Here is a 12,972-nt window from a genome sequence, read left to right on the forward strand (position 1 = left end):
TCTGTTACCATGTTAATGAGTCACAGAATTTAGGGGCTGTTTCCTTGGTTTGGGAATGCTGAAACCAAGAATTCAGATTTAATCTTTTTCTTTAATTACTAATCAATCCATATGCTATTACAAATCTTACTATTGGCAAAATTTCTCAAGTACATGTGTTAATATGTGTTATCCAGTTGTCCTAAAATATGATGAGCATAGGAGAACATTGGTGCAATTTTGAGGTTAGGGTAGAAATTTCAATGTGGGTATATCATGGTGTTGGAAGTTGAAATAAAAGCTAGTAGGGTGATAGAATATGTTATCAAAATCTATATGAGAGAATAAAAAGGTGGAAGAGAATGCACAAGCCTGGCTTAATTTTATTTCTATGCTTTTAAAATGGAAAGGAAGCATCCTGCTGGAAACTGGAGTTGTGACAAGAGGTGTGAGATATAGCATATATGAAAGGGATTGAAATATGCTGCACTTAGGATCTGGAGTCCTGAAAAGGACTAGTAGTCTGTTGCAAAATCTGGGTGTGGTTCAATTTCTTTTTTGAAATCTAGACTTACTTATTTCCAGCATTTTATGAGAGTTTACTATTTGAAATTTTAGAAGGTATTTGAAAAGATATAAAGACCTAACAGAGAGAGACAAAATAAGTTGCTTCAGGAAATATGGATTACAAAAGCGTGGGTACAAAGTGTGACAGGGTCAAATCTGCTGACAGAAGTGCAGAAAATGCTGAATGAACAGAGTGTACCTGTGGTAAGGCTGAAAATGCAGTGAAAAGAGAATAAATGTGTAGACGTAAAGATGAGTTTGTCTGCCTTCAACTAGAATTCACTGTTTTCAAGCACATGTTATTTCTGACTTTTAGAAGTAAGCATATATCATAGTTCATATTTTAAAAATCCGTGAAATATGTTTGTGTTCTCTGTTGGTGCCACAGGCATGTATCAAGCTCTTCTGTGACTCAAACTAAATCACATTATAAATAATCTCATGGACATATTACAAAATATTTTTAGCTCATGAATTAAGTATTTGTCTTAGATTATGATCTGTTTATTTCACTAGTCTTTATTGGAGAAACATGCTTAATGTTTCCTCCTTTTGTTCCTCTATTTTGTCCCCAAATGGATGCATTTAATAGAACTTTAAATTGCCTCAGTTCTTTTTCTGGTAATCTGCGTGTTATGCAGGACTGTGTGATACTTTTTTTGCTGAAGACAATAGACTGTTTTGCTAGCAGAGGATGACAAAAAGCAACACCCTAAAAAATCTTCTTGGAAAGCAATGCAAGTTATTATGGTGTCACTGTCCCACAGGATCATCACAGTGCCTTAAGCATCAGGCTTTGAGTACCTAGGTTTGTTAGAGCCATATGTTCATATCTCAGCAGGACTGACTCATCTTTTCTTCCCTGGGAAGAAAAAACAACATGCCACTGACTTTACTGGAAGAGGATTTTGGATTTTGGCAACTTCAACTTGTGCCACTGAGTTTTTGAAGATTCAGTGATATGTTGTTGAAGGGTGTTTGAATGATTTCCTACTTGATACTGCAATATAATAATATTAGTGTGATTTGAAAACAGAAAATACATACTGACAGCTTGTCCCGGGCTTTTAACCTCTCAAATTTCATCTTTTCATCTTAGAGAAACAAAAGACAGTCACTAACTACTGTGTGTGAAAGACCTCATTAATTGAAAGAATTATGAAAGATGGTACTGCAGAGGCTCCCAGCTGAAATGCAGGAAGCAGCAGGAACATCTCAAAGATGTTCTTCTAGGTTAACCCAGATCTATCACTGATTACTTAAATGTTAACATTGCTAAGTTTGGATTGCACAGGAAAGCATTGGGCAGAGAGGCCTTGAGTAGCAGCAATCAAGACACCTGCAGAAACCACCTCAGAGTCACCTCTTCATGATCCTACAGCCTGATTTGTCTTCATAGGAAATAGAGTCTGTTTATTGGGTCACAATGATGAGATAACATGTAACTTTGTGACCTGAATTTTTCATTGCTACCAGACATTTTTTTGTTGATTCAGTTTTCTAAAAATAGGCATCTGCTCATATTTAAGGGGCTTTAAGGTAGCTGACATATTTGTATAGGCCTGGTATATGTGATAATAGACCTAAGGGAGACTTCTGCCCTTCTGGAGCACAGCTTAAGGCCAGTTAGGTTATCCCATAATCTCACACTTGGTTGTGGTATAGGCAACTGAATTACACCATTTGAGTGTGACTTAGAGAATAAAACAACCTCATATAAATAGATATCTGAAATTCTAGGGTATTCTAAGTTTCTAAGAACCTTCTATGGTTTAGGGAGCTATAGGCAAATATGATTATTGGAGCCAGGAGAATTTTCAGTTAATGTCTGGTTTCGGGTCAGCAGATTCTCTCTGGGCTGCACTGATCGATTTGACCACATCTGTATTGACAGATTAATGGCATGTAATCCAAGTTACAGACAAGCAAAGAAATGAGACAAGGGTTGTTTCTGTTGACTTACACACTGAAAGTGTAAAAGAAAAATGTGTCTATTATAAAGAATTTAGAATAAGAGGATATAAAAATGCCTATGCTGAATAAATATGTTTCAAACAGCAACTTTTTATTCCTTGTGAAAAATGTTTTCTGCACAGATTAATCTTGTCCCATCTATTTTATATGTATTCTTCATCCTGTTCCAGAATAGGTTTTCAAAGTATTGGGAAGCTTTCATTCACTTTAACTAAGAGTATTAATGTATGTAAGAACTTAAGACCACAAAATAGATTGAATCTTCAGGTTATGCAAATAGTATAGCTTCAGTGAACTAAGATTTCAGACCATTTCCACATGGAAAGATTCACTTTTATTTGTGTTGCACAGAAAATTTGAGAAATTATTACTCAATTGAAATGCTAATGAGATTTGCTTGAATTGGAAGTATTTTTCTATAGTTCCTATGCAGTAATCAGAGTGGAGGCCACACCTCTAGCCTGATGTCCAGTCAGTGATGCTGCTAAAGTCCTCTTCTCATGACTGAGATGATCAATAAATTCCTTCACTCCCCTGTAAGGCTGTACCTCTGGCAGACAGCCAGTGTTAATCATATTTCAATGTAAGTAGCTTAGATAGCTTTCTTCTAGGAAGGCCAGCACGAATCTTTGCTTCTTTTCTCTGCCACTTGATTGTTTTACGCCTAAGTTTCTTTTAATAAGAAAGTCCCTCCCTTTGTACACAGGCCTTCTTATGCTAAATTCCAAGACTTAGGTTTCCTTGACTATCTGGTCTGGCCATGAAACCATTGGCTGAATTTCTTTTCTGACTCTGTGAGACAGAATATTTGGAAGATTCCAGCAAAATCCCTGACCCTAGATCATCCTGGGAGTACTTTGAAGAGGAACACTGAAAACTTGTGGTGGGAGATTCAGACTCTTCCTAAATGTTGTGGGAATCCTGGGACATTTCCTATTGAGGAAAACTAAACAACTTGTTTCATGCAAAGCACATAATGGTGTAATGAGAAATTTTGGTTTAGTCTGTAAAAAGAAGATTATGGATAAATAGCAGCATCATATTCAATCTGTCTGTTGTTCACTGAAGGGTGAAATCTGCAGAGAGCCAGAGAGCAGCTGTTTATTCTTTGGTGCTTGTACCATACTGACAAAAAAATCCGTTTTTCTATTTGTTACCTAGTGAGGAAAAACAATGGTATAGTAATTTCTTTTAACAGGAACTCTTTTTCATAAAGTCATCTCTACACCTCAAGATCTTGAGCCAAAAGCACTTGCTTCCTGTTTGGCAGAGCAGAGACCTTCATGAACTAGAACACTCAATTTTAGCAGGAGCAAGAATTACCAATCTATTGCTAGGGAAACAAGTTTTAGCATGATCTATTGGTTTTAGTCTTATTTCAGGAAGAGAAAGGTGAGAATTTTTCATGGGTTTCTCTGTATTCGGTTTCTCTATAAATAGCCTCATAAAGCTGATAATAGCACTGCTGCCAATGAGTGTGTTGGAACAAACACAGTCACCAATCTTGAAGCAGGATGGTTCCATATTTGGGACTTGCCCTGTCAATCACTTCTAATCTCCCCTCAGCACTTCCTGCTCCTCATTGTAATGCTCTTGCGCTCAATTTTTCATTCTCCTGGAGTTCATTGATGAGCCCTGTCACACATGGACGTGGGCTCAGGTGTCGGGGGCTGTGGGAAGGGTAGTGCTGAGAAGAGGAGCTGAACAGGGAGGTAGGGGTATGCTGCTTCCCATGCTGCCAGCACGGTTGGAAAGAAGTGAGGGACAAGAGCAGATGGATGGATTTGGAGGAGGGCAGGGTAGAAGAGAGGTCAGGAGAGAGAGAAGGCAAAAGCAAGGGAAACAAAATCCAAACAGCCCTCCAGCACTGAGTGTACAATCCAGCACAAGACAAACCTCTATCAAGTATTCGTCTGGACTTGGCAGCTCTGTAAGTAGTGCTACAAATGGTGTCAGCAGTAGTGCATCTTCCTGCAAATGCCAGTGCTAGCTAGGAACCCCCCTGAGTACTGCTGTCCTGAAGCCAAATGAGAAAAAACTCTGATGCTTTCAGCTATTCCTGGAGTTCATGTCCTGCCTTAGCACATCCATTCTTTTGACCAGTGAGCTGTCACGTATGCATTAGAATAGCGCAGTGCCTGGGAGAGGGAGGAGGGAGGGGAAGGTATCCCATGACCATGACTTTTGCAGATTTTTTTTTAATGTCAGTGGATAAGTCCTGGCAGATACCTGCTCAAGCCAGCCTAGGGCTTCCTGTTGTTTCCCGGACATTTGCATAGCCTCAGTAGCAGGAGCTCTAAGGCTGTGTTTGCAGACACTAACTCTTGGGCACTCTGTTTTCAGTTACGAGCATGCTCAGACTGCAGTTCTGACAGAGGAGAGGCTGGTTCAGAATCTGGAAGTTCTTGTAAATAATCATCTAGAGCAGCTTACATGTGGTCATCATATAACCAACAAAAGAAATAATCTGGTTTATGGCTGTCCATTAATTTTGTAACAGATAGAACGGCATTCTGTAATGCATAGTGGAAAAGAGGACTTCCCCTAAAAGAACTTAAAAATTTGCTAATACATTGATGAAAAATCGTTGTACCTTCTTGATGCACATATGAAAAACAGCTTGTTTAATCAGCTTTTGAAATAACTCTTGAATTTAATTAATTTGCTGAGTTCTCAGTGGCAGTGTTTACGTGAGGCACACAGTGTTGTTTCTGTTCAGTGTCACAGGGGTTTATCTATTATTTGTGAAATGCTATGAGATTTGGCACAACTGATACAAAAAGGAATGTTGAGGTGTGATTGACTATCTTACATTGAAGGGGAGGAAAAGGATTTCAAGAGCATTTTCCTGCTAGGAGTTGAGAGTAGATTGTCAAGATGAATGATTCTTCATTTATTTATTTATTTATTTATTTATTTATTTATTTATAATATATCTTTAACATTTCAGTAGTTGGGTTTTTTTTTAACTGGATGTTGAATACGAAAATATTAGCCTGTTTTTCTGTTACCCTTCACTGGTAGCTTTTCTTCTTGGATTCACAGGGGTATGCAGGACATGAATAACACTGACAGTTTCTGGCAGGTGATTTTATGCCCTGTTCTTAGATACTTCCAATAAAGCTCATTTCAATATATTGATGGCTGTTCCCATGCTGAGGTCTCCTTATGGCTAGACTTTTCCTAATATATATTCCCCTACTTCCTTGGTACAGAATTATCAGTTATTTCCTGCGCTGTTCTTAAGAGATCTAGGAAAGAATTTATCACTCTCTTTAGTTACTCAGTGTCTTATTTTTCTTATTTTTGTGAGATTACACTTCACCTTTTTACATATAATCTATACAGCATTTTCATTTATGTTAAGCAAATACTTCGGAAGCTGCAATGGAAATTGATGTGGGACGTTGAAAAGATGACTGCATTGACTTAATAAGGACGTATACAAAAACTAATTTAGGAACAAACTTATTGGCATAGTGAGATTTTCTGGTGTTTATATGATTAAGGGCACTTAGATTTTAGCCCTTCAGACTTCTTATTTGCCTAGACCACCACTGTGAGTTTTTCCTTTCCCTGTTTTGCAAGCTCCTGTGAGATGCTTGAACTGCCATTCTTCTGTGCTTTAAAACATTCACAATTAGAAATGGCACTGTCTTTCAGAAATAGAATAAGCATGAAAATGGTATTCAGACCCTCCTCTCTCACTACACTTTCTTGACTAAAATTAAATTTTCTGATACATACATTTTTCTATCTCTTTAGGGACAGTAGGTTCAGAATTGCTAAATTATAGAATAGCAGAGTTTTACAACAGCCTCACAAAGTAGAGGGACATGGCATAGCTCAGGGGAATGATAATTGCATAGACTTTTTAATCTTTTGCATACTTGTTAAACTGATTACAACTAGATTAATAAGTAATCCAACCTGTCATGTTTACCCAGCACCCAATTTCAAGCCATTTAACATCTACAAGAAGACTGAGGTTTTCTGACACTTTTCTAGGGTTTTCAGAGGAGTCGTATTGTATTGGTACCTCATTGGTTATGTATGCATGGACTTCCTGCCAACATGAAAAATTTAATCAATTTGACATTTAGCTTTATGTGAAAATGTATGCTGCTGGCATCCATTTTTCTTAAATGCGTGTAGAAAGTGAGTGAAATAAAATGCTTATGTTTGAGAAGGGAAAACTAGAATGAAAGGTAATAAAAAGTGAAAAAAATCAAATCCACTCAACAAGACAAATGAATGTTTTTGTTCCAAATTGACCCAGCTCTAGTAGAGAAGGACAGAAATGCCTTATTGTTGAAAGGATGTTTGCTCCCTCTGTAGCTAACTCCTGTTCATCATTGTTCTTTAAATCCTGATCTATGCATTGATGTTCTTAGTGCTTGGACTGATGACTTTTTCACAAAATTCATATGCAAGTAACTGGTGGGACTCAGAGGAAAAGCACTGCTGAACAATACAGTCTGAGTTGTGTCCTCATCTTTATTGCACTTGTGCAAACTCTCTGTGGTGGGTTGACCTTGGCTGGCTACCAGGTGCCCACCCTGCCACTCTCACTCCTCCTCAGAGATAAAGCCAGGGAGACCAGTTAGAGATTGCCATCACAGGCAAACGAGACTTGAACTGGGGAAAGTTTATTTGATTTATAGCTAATTAAAATAGATCTGGGTGGTAAGAAATAAGGACAAAGGTCAAAATAACTTTTCCCTGCTTTACTTTTTCCTAGCAACTTTATTGTTTCATTCCTGACTGTTCTTTATCCTCCCCACCTCACATGGTGCAGGGGGGATAGGGAGTGGGGGTTTTTGGTGGGTCTATCTCCTCTAGACTGCACCTTTCTCCTTCTACTTTTTCCTTGCTCCTGCATGAGTCCATATCATGGGGCTGCAATCCTTTAGGACAGACCTCCTCCAGCATGGTCTCTCCACAGGTAGAAGCACTTCAGGAACTATCAACCTGCCCTGGACTGGGATCCTTCACATACTGCAGTGTGAATATCTGCTCTGGTGTGATCCTCTCCATGAGCTCCAGGGGAATACCAAATCCATCATGATCTCTTCCAAATCTCACAGGCTGCAGGAAAAGATCTCCTACAGCTCCTGGAGTGCCTCTTTCTCTTTTGCTGATGTTGGTGTTTTTAGGATTCTTTCTCACACTTTTTTCCTCATTCTTCAAAGTCTGCACAATACTTTCCTTTTCTAAAGTATGCTTTCACAGAAGTGCTACCAGCTTCCCTGATAAGCTCAGCTGTGTTCTGTTGTGGGTCTGTGGGAATCAGTAGGAACTGTCTGTGTTCAGAAAGTGGCAGCCCCAGGCCTTCCACAGAGACCACCACTGTAGCCACCCTGCTCCCATCACCTTGCCACCTGAGCCAGGCGTTTGTTTCTGCCAGGCACTTGCTGCACAGGTAAATGGGAGCAGTATGTTCTGGTAGTAGGACAGTGGAAACTGGAGAAGATACCCTCCAGATTTGTTCTTTGGAAAAAAATGGTTTCAGATAGGAGTGATATTGTCCTTCAGTGGAAGGTAAAATTCATTCTCATTACTTACTGCATAGCTAAGTTTTTGTCTGACACTAAAGAAGCTCTTTGGGAAGAGACAAGAGGCGTAGGTTCTCCTTAGTTCTGATGATTTACAGTGCCACCAGCACTACCACTATGTGAAGACTCTCATCATTGGAAAGCTTTTTCTAAAGAGATATCTTAACTCAGACCTACTGATTTCTTAATTTCTACCATGATCAAATTTAGGCTGCTTAATTTTTTTTTTGGTCTAAACTATAGTTTTCTAATGAAAAAGAATGAAAAACATTATAAAACAGTGCCTTTTTGTTTTCTCATAACAACTGTGCTCCAGATTAATTAAATAGCTGGGGTATTCCAAGAGCTATTAATTTGTATGTTTCATTTATAACTGACACAGCAGCATTACGTAGATTTTTTTGTAAGCTTACCGAGAATCATTATTTTGAGCACTAGATGGGAATATATGACAAATGGTACAGAAATTACAGAACCCTTTTGGTATGACATACTTCCCAAAGCTGCTGCCAGGGATGGCAAAACAATGGCCAGATACAATTCCCTCTGATACATAGTGCTGACATTTTTCTCCCCACCAACAGAGACAAATCAGTATTTTTTTACTATTATGAACTTTTACTCTATTTCACTAACATTATCCTATAATAGGAAGAAAACAGTGCCTTTATTCCTTATGCAGAATTGTAACCTAACTTACTCCCCCTTTTTCACCACCCCACTCAGGGAAAGGGGCAATTGGGAGGAATCAATGCTACTTTTCTTGTAACAGCACATCCAATCTATTTTGTTTAATGTGCATTGCCCTTTCTGCCTTTACCTGTCTCTCATACTCCATGTAATGCCTTGCTGCTGATGACTGCATTTGCAGCAGACAGCTGAGATTTTGCTGAAGTCAGCAGCACTAATGCTGCATTAGAGGATCCTCTTCAGGGAAAACAGTGTTAGATTTAACCCAGGGGGCTGTTGCTGCAGTGAAAAGCTCTATGCTCTGAGCCACTCTGTGTTTTCCTAACAAACAATATGTCAAGCCTTGCTTTCATGACCAGTAAATGCAATAGTAATGCTTCTCACTTGAGTGGCAGTTCTTAGCAAAAGGCTGTAGAAGCAGTAGGGTGAAATTCCCCTTGTGTGGCAAGCTTGCCATGACTTCCACTGCTCAATTTGTGTGCCTTGGGGATAGGCAGAAGGACGAGGGCCAAGCTGGTGTAAAACATGTCAGCACTGATAACAGTTTTCTTGATCCATGACTGTATGAATCCCATGGTCCCCAGACAGCAATTCCTATTATTCCTATTCCTCAATCCAGAAAAACTGCCACAGGGATACCAGTGTTCTGTCCCATATGTGTAATCGTAGCCTGCAGGCAGGATTCTTCTCCCATTTCTTGATCACAGCTGTAATGTCACCTATTAATTAGCCCGCATCATGCAAAGATGCTGCACAAACACAAAGGCAAACATGATCATTTTCTACTGGGATTTTGTTCCAAAAGCCAGTCTTTCTAAACCAGCATCAGATTTTTGAATGCCCAGTTATAAAAATTCAACATTCATTGTGCTGGTTAAATGGATGCTCCCTACAAAACCTGTTAGAAAACACAACAGAAGATGAATGGGGGATGAGGGGGAGTGGAATAACAAGCAAATCAGGTAGTGGAAATTATTTGCCATATCCTCAAAATGCAAAATTTTGATGGTTTAATAATTTTTTGGTAACACATGGATAGAAACTTCAGTGTTTCAATACTTTCACCTGCTTCTTGTTAGACCATCCAGTCCCCTTCATTCACTGATCTGCATGCATTTTCTGTAAGTGAGATATTCTTGAGAAGTTCCAATAGGTGATAGCTTAATACACTGTTTGCCTCCACTATTTCTCTAACATACTTCTTATACTTGCTATGACTTCCAAGCACAGCCCTGCTATCCTAACTCCAGCAGCCCTTATCTGAAAGAACCTGGGGAGTCTGTGGGAAAGATTTGAGATTGGAAGCAAATGCTAGATGCCCACATCCCCCAGGAATTTCTGTTTGGAGATGAGCAAGAGCCTTGGAGTGAAAGATTAATATTTTATCCACTGGTGGGCTGCTCATTTCCCTGCCTTCTATATTGTTCAGTCAGGAAGTCTTTTAATCTTAAATTCAGTGTGTGGCTATTTCAGAAGAGGAACTGGGGGAGGAAAAAACTCTGTCCAGTTTAATTGAAATAAATTACTTTAAAACAATTATGGTCAGTGAGGTCCCTTCATTCCCCAGTCCTTTATGATCCATTCTAAAGAAGGTAGATCCACTTACTCTTGGTGGTCAGTTCAGGGAAGCTGTAGTGAACTTTGTTTACACCTCACAGACATTTCTGAGCTTTGGTGCATGAGTGCTCTGTCCTGCAACTTCATAACTTGACAAAAAAATTGTATTTCTGTATTAATTCAGGAAGGAATGCTGGCTTATTAAGTAGTGCTGCAGGAAGGATGTAGAAGTGCTAATAACCCAATGTAGGATCTTGTAAAAGCTGTATAGAAGACTATTCGCTCCCAAATTTTCTCAGTGAAACTGGACTACATGATGAGATTATTTTATAATTCTAACTAAATTTCTAGTTTAATATAAACATAGAAAAGCTTCATGGGAAATTTTGGGTGTTTGACTATGAACATGTCTGAAGAATGCATAATTTTCTTTCTTTAAAGAAACCTCCAGTTGTATTATGAGGATTTTGGGAAAAAATGTTGATATGTACCTTTAGACATGCATGAAAAAACCTTTTTACTTGAGCTGAAAGTATTTTGTTTCCCTCCTTCAATGGCACCACTAAAATGGGAGAGGAAATGTTGAGTTTCATTTTTGATCAACTCATGTTTCAAGCTTCAAGCCTGGGCCTGAGTTTATGAATGTGCAAGTGCATATGGCCTCTATGTAATTCTGTGCTGAATCCTATGAAAGCAGCATTTTTATTAGATGTGTCTATTAGTGTCTCATTAAAATGCACATACATTGCTGTGTGCCTGTGTAACACAGGAATGTGGAAGAAAATGAGGTACTAAATAAGACACTGTTAAACCTGACTTACATTTTTTCACAATAGAAATTGTGACACCAATAACAAAGAGAAGGGCATGTTTATTTAAAAAAAATTATTTGGTTTAAACTATTTAAGAAGCTCTCCCCCAAAACCAGGTTCCTTTGTATCTCCTATCTTCTTAGCATATTGAGTAAGATAGTTGCCAGGACAGAGGTCACTGTGTCAAAGCCATATTTTGATATTTTCACAGTCAAAAGTCAGTGAAGACTGAGGCAAAAAAGTTGTTGAGTACCCCAGCCTTCTCTTCATCTGTTGTTACCGGTTTGCCAATGTTGTTTATCAGGGGGCTTATTTGACTTTCCTTTAGTGGTTAACATACCAGTAGAAGCCCTTCTTGTTATTATTGGTGTCTTTTGTGAGGTTGTTTCAGCTTTGTCATAGCCCTCCTTACCCCATCCCTTCATCTCTGTACTCTTACCTGGTTATGTGTCCTTGTCTCCACTGTCTGTGCATTCATCTCTCTATCTGACCAGCAGTTCCCTGCTCTGTCTGAGCTACACCAGTCTCTTGCCTTCCTTGTCCAATGTCTTGCTCCTGGGGAATTCCAGGCTGCCTTCCTAAAGGAATTATTCCTTTCAGATATTTCCCTGGTGTTTTCCTGTGGCTTCTTTTAGGACTCCCTGGCTCATCTCCCTCAGACTGCTGGTATGGTCCAGGATGGCTGGCACAGTTCAGAGTCACTGCAAAGAGCCCTCCCTAGCACCCTGTCTGTCCATCTGTCTATATCCTCTCACGTTTGCCAGGGACAAGCCTCATATTGCCCCTCTACTGACTCACATCCAGGTCAAAGCCTTGCCAGTGAGCCCCACTATTTCCTGAGCAAAGACTCTTTTCCACCACTGGGAAGGGTGAATCCTGTCTGATGCCAGCATTCCTGGGGCTGTGTGCAACCATTCCATTGCCAAAACCCCCAAAATTGTGATGATGACACCAGCTGTGGAGCCCCAGACTCAGTTTACCCATTTCTTCCCAGATTGCCGCCTTCAACTGTAACTAGAGAGCAGACCATAACCCCCACCCAGATTGCCTCACCAAACGTCTGAAGGCCCTGAAGTCCTGTTTGATCACCCTTGGACCATGTAGGGGTCCATTTCCTCGGCCCCTTCTGTGGCAGAGCAGGACGGGCAGCAGTGTGAGGGCCGTGCCAGGCTGGAGGTGCCCCGGTGATGGCTGAGCCCCAGGCCCCAGGGCTGGCGTGCTCTGCCGTGGGCTAGGCCCGGTCAGCACCCTGGGCCCTTCCCAGGAGGGAATTGCCTGCAACTTTAACCAGTCAAGATGTACTCATCTTGATGAGGAGTGAGAGTTTTGCTTCCTCAATTGCCATCAATTTTAGCAGAAATTTGAGGCATTTAAGTTCCTGACACGTGAGACCTAGCAATGATGTACGCCAATAGAAGAACAGGTAATGTGATGATCTCAGATATGAACAACTGCATAGATCCTAACATTGCAATTTCACTTATAACATTAATATCTTCAGTTGTTTAATTTTGAAGGTTATAAAAAAAAACCAAGAATATACCTTTCTTTGCTCCTTGGCATCCTTTTACTGGGATAAGGCCTATTTTGAAACACTGGAGTGCTCCTTTGAGTGTTCTTGCACCTATGAGATTAGCTGTCAGCTAATATAGTGCATGCATGTGAATGGATATCTATCATGGCTTTCACTGGGGCTGATTAAGTCTTCTTTGATATGATTTAACAAACATATGGATGAGGCTCTGTTTGGGGAAAAGCCTGTTCTGATAGCAGCTTGTTTTGAAAAAACATGAACAAATGAAGCAGGGATTGTTCTGCATTTATTGTAAACATGCCCT

General features: G+C 39.7%; 1 protein-coding gene across 3 annotated transcripts in view; it reads left to right on the plus strand.

Moving 5' to 3' along the window:
• KCNK10 (potassium two pore domain channel subfamily K member 10) overlaps nt 1-12,972 on the plus strand; it is a 55,277-nt gene that overhangs the window by 8,110 nt on the left and 34,195 nt on the right. The gene's annotated exons all lie outside the window — the stretch shown is intronic.

Source organism: Zonotrichia albicollis, chromosome 6 (genome assembly GCF_047830755.1).
Source record: "Zonotrichia albicollis isolate bZonAlb1 chromosome 6, bZonAlb1.hap1, whole genome shotgun sequence".
In the NCBI taxonomy this organism is placed as follows: Eukaryota; Metazoa; Chordata; class Aves; order Passeriformes; family Passerellidae; genus Zonotrichia; species Zonotrichia albicollis.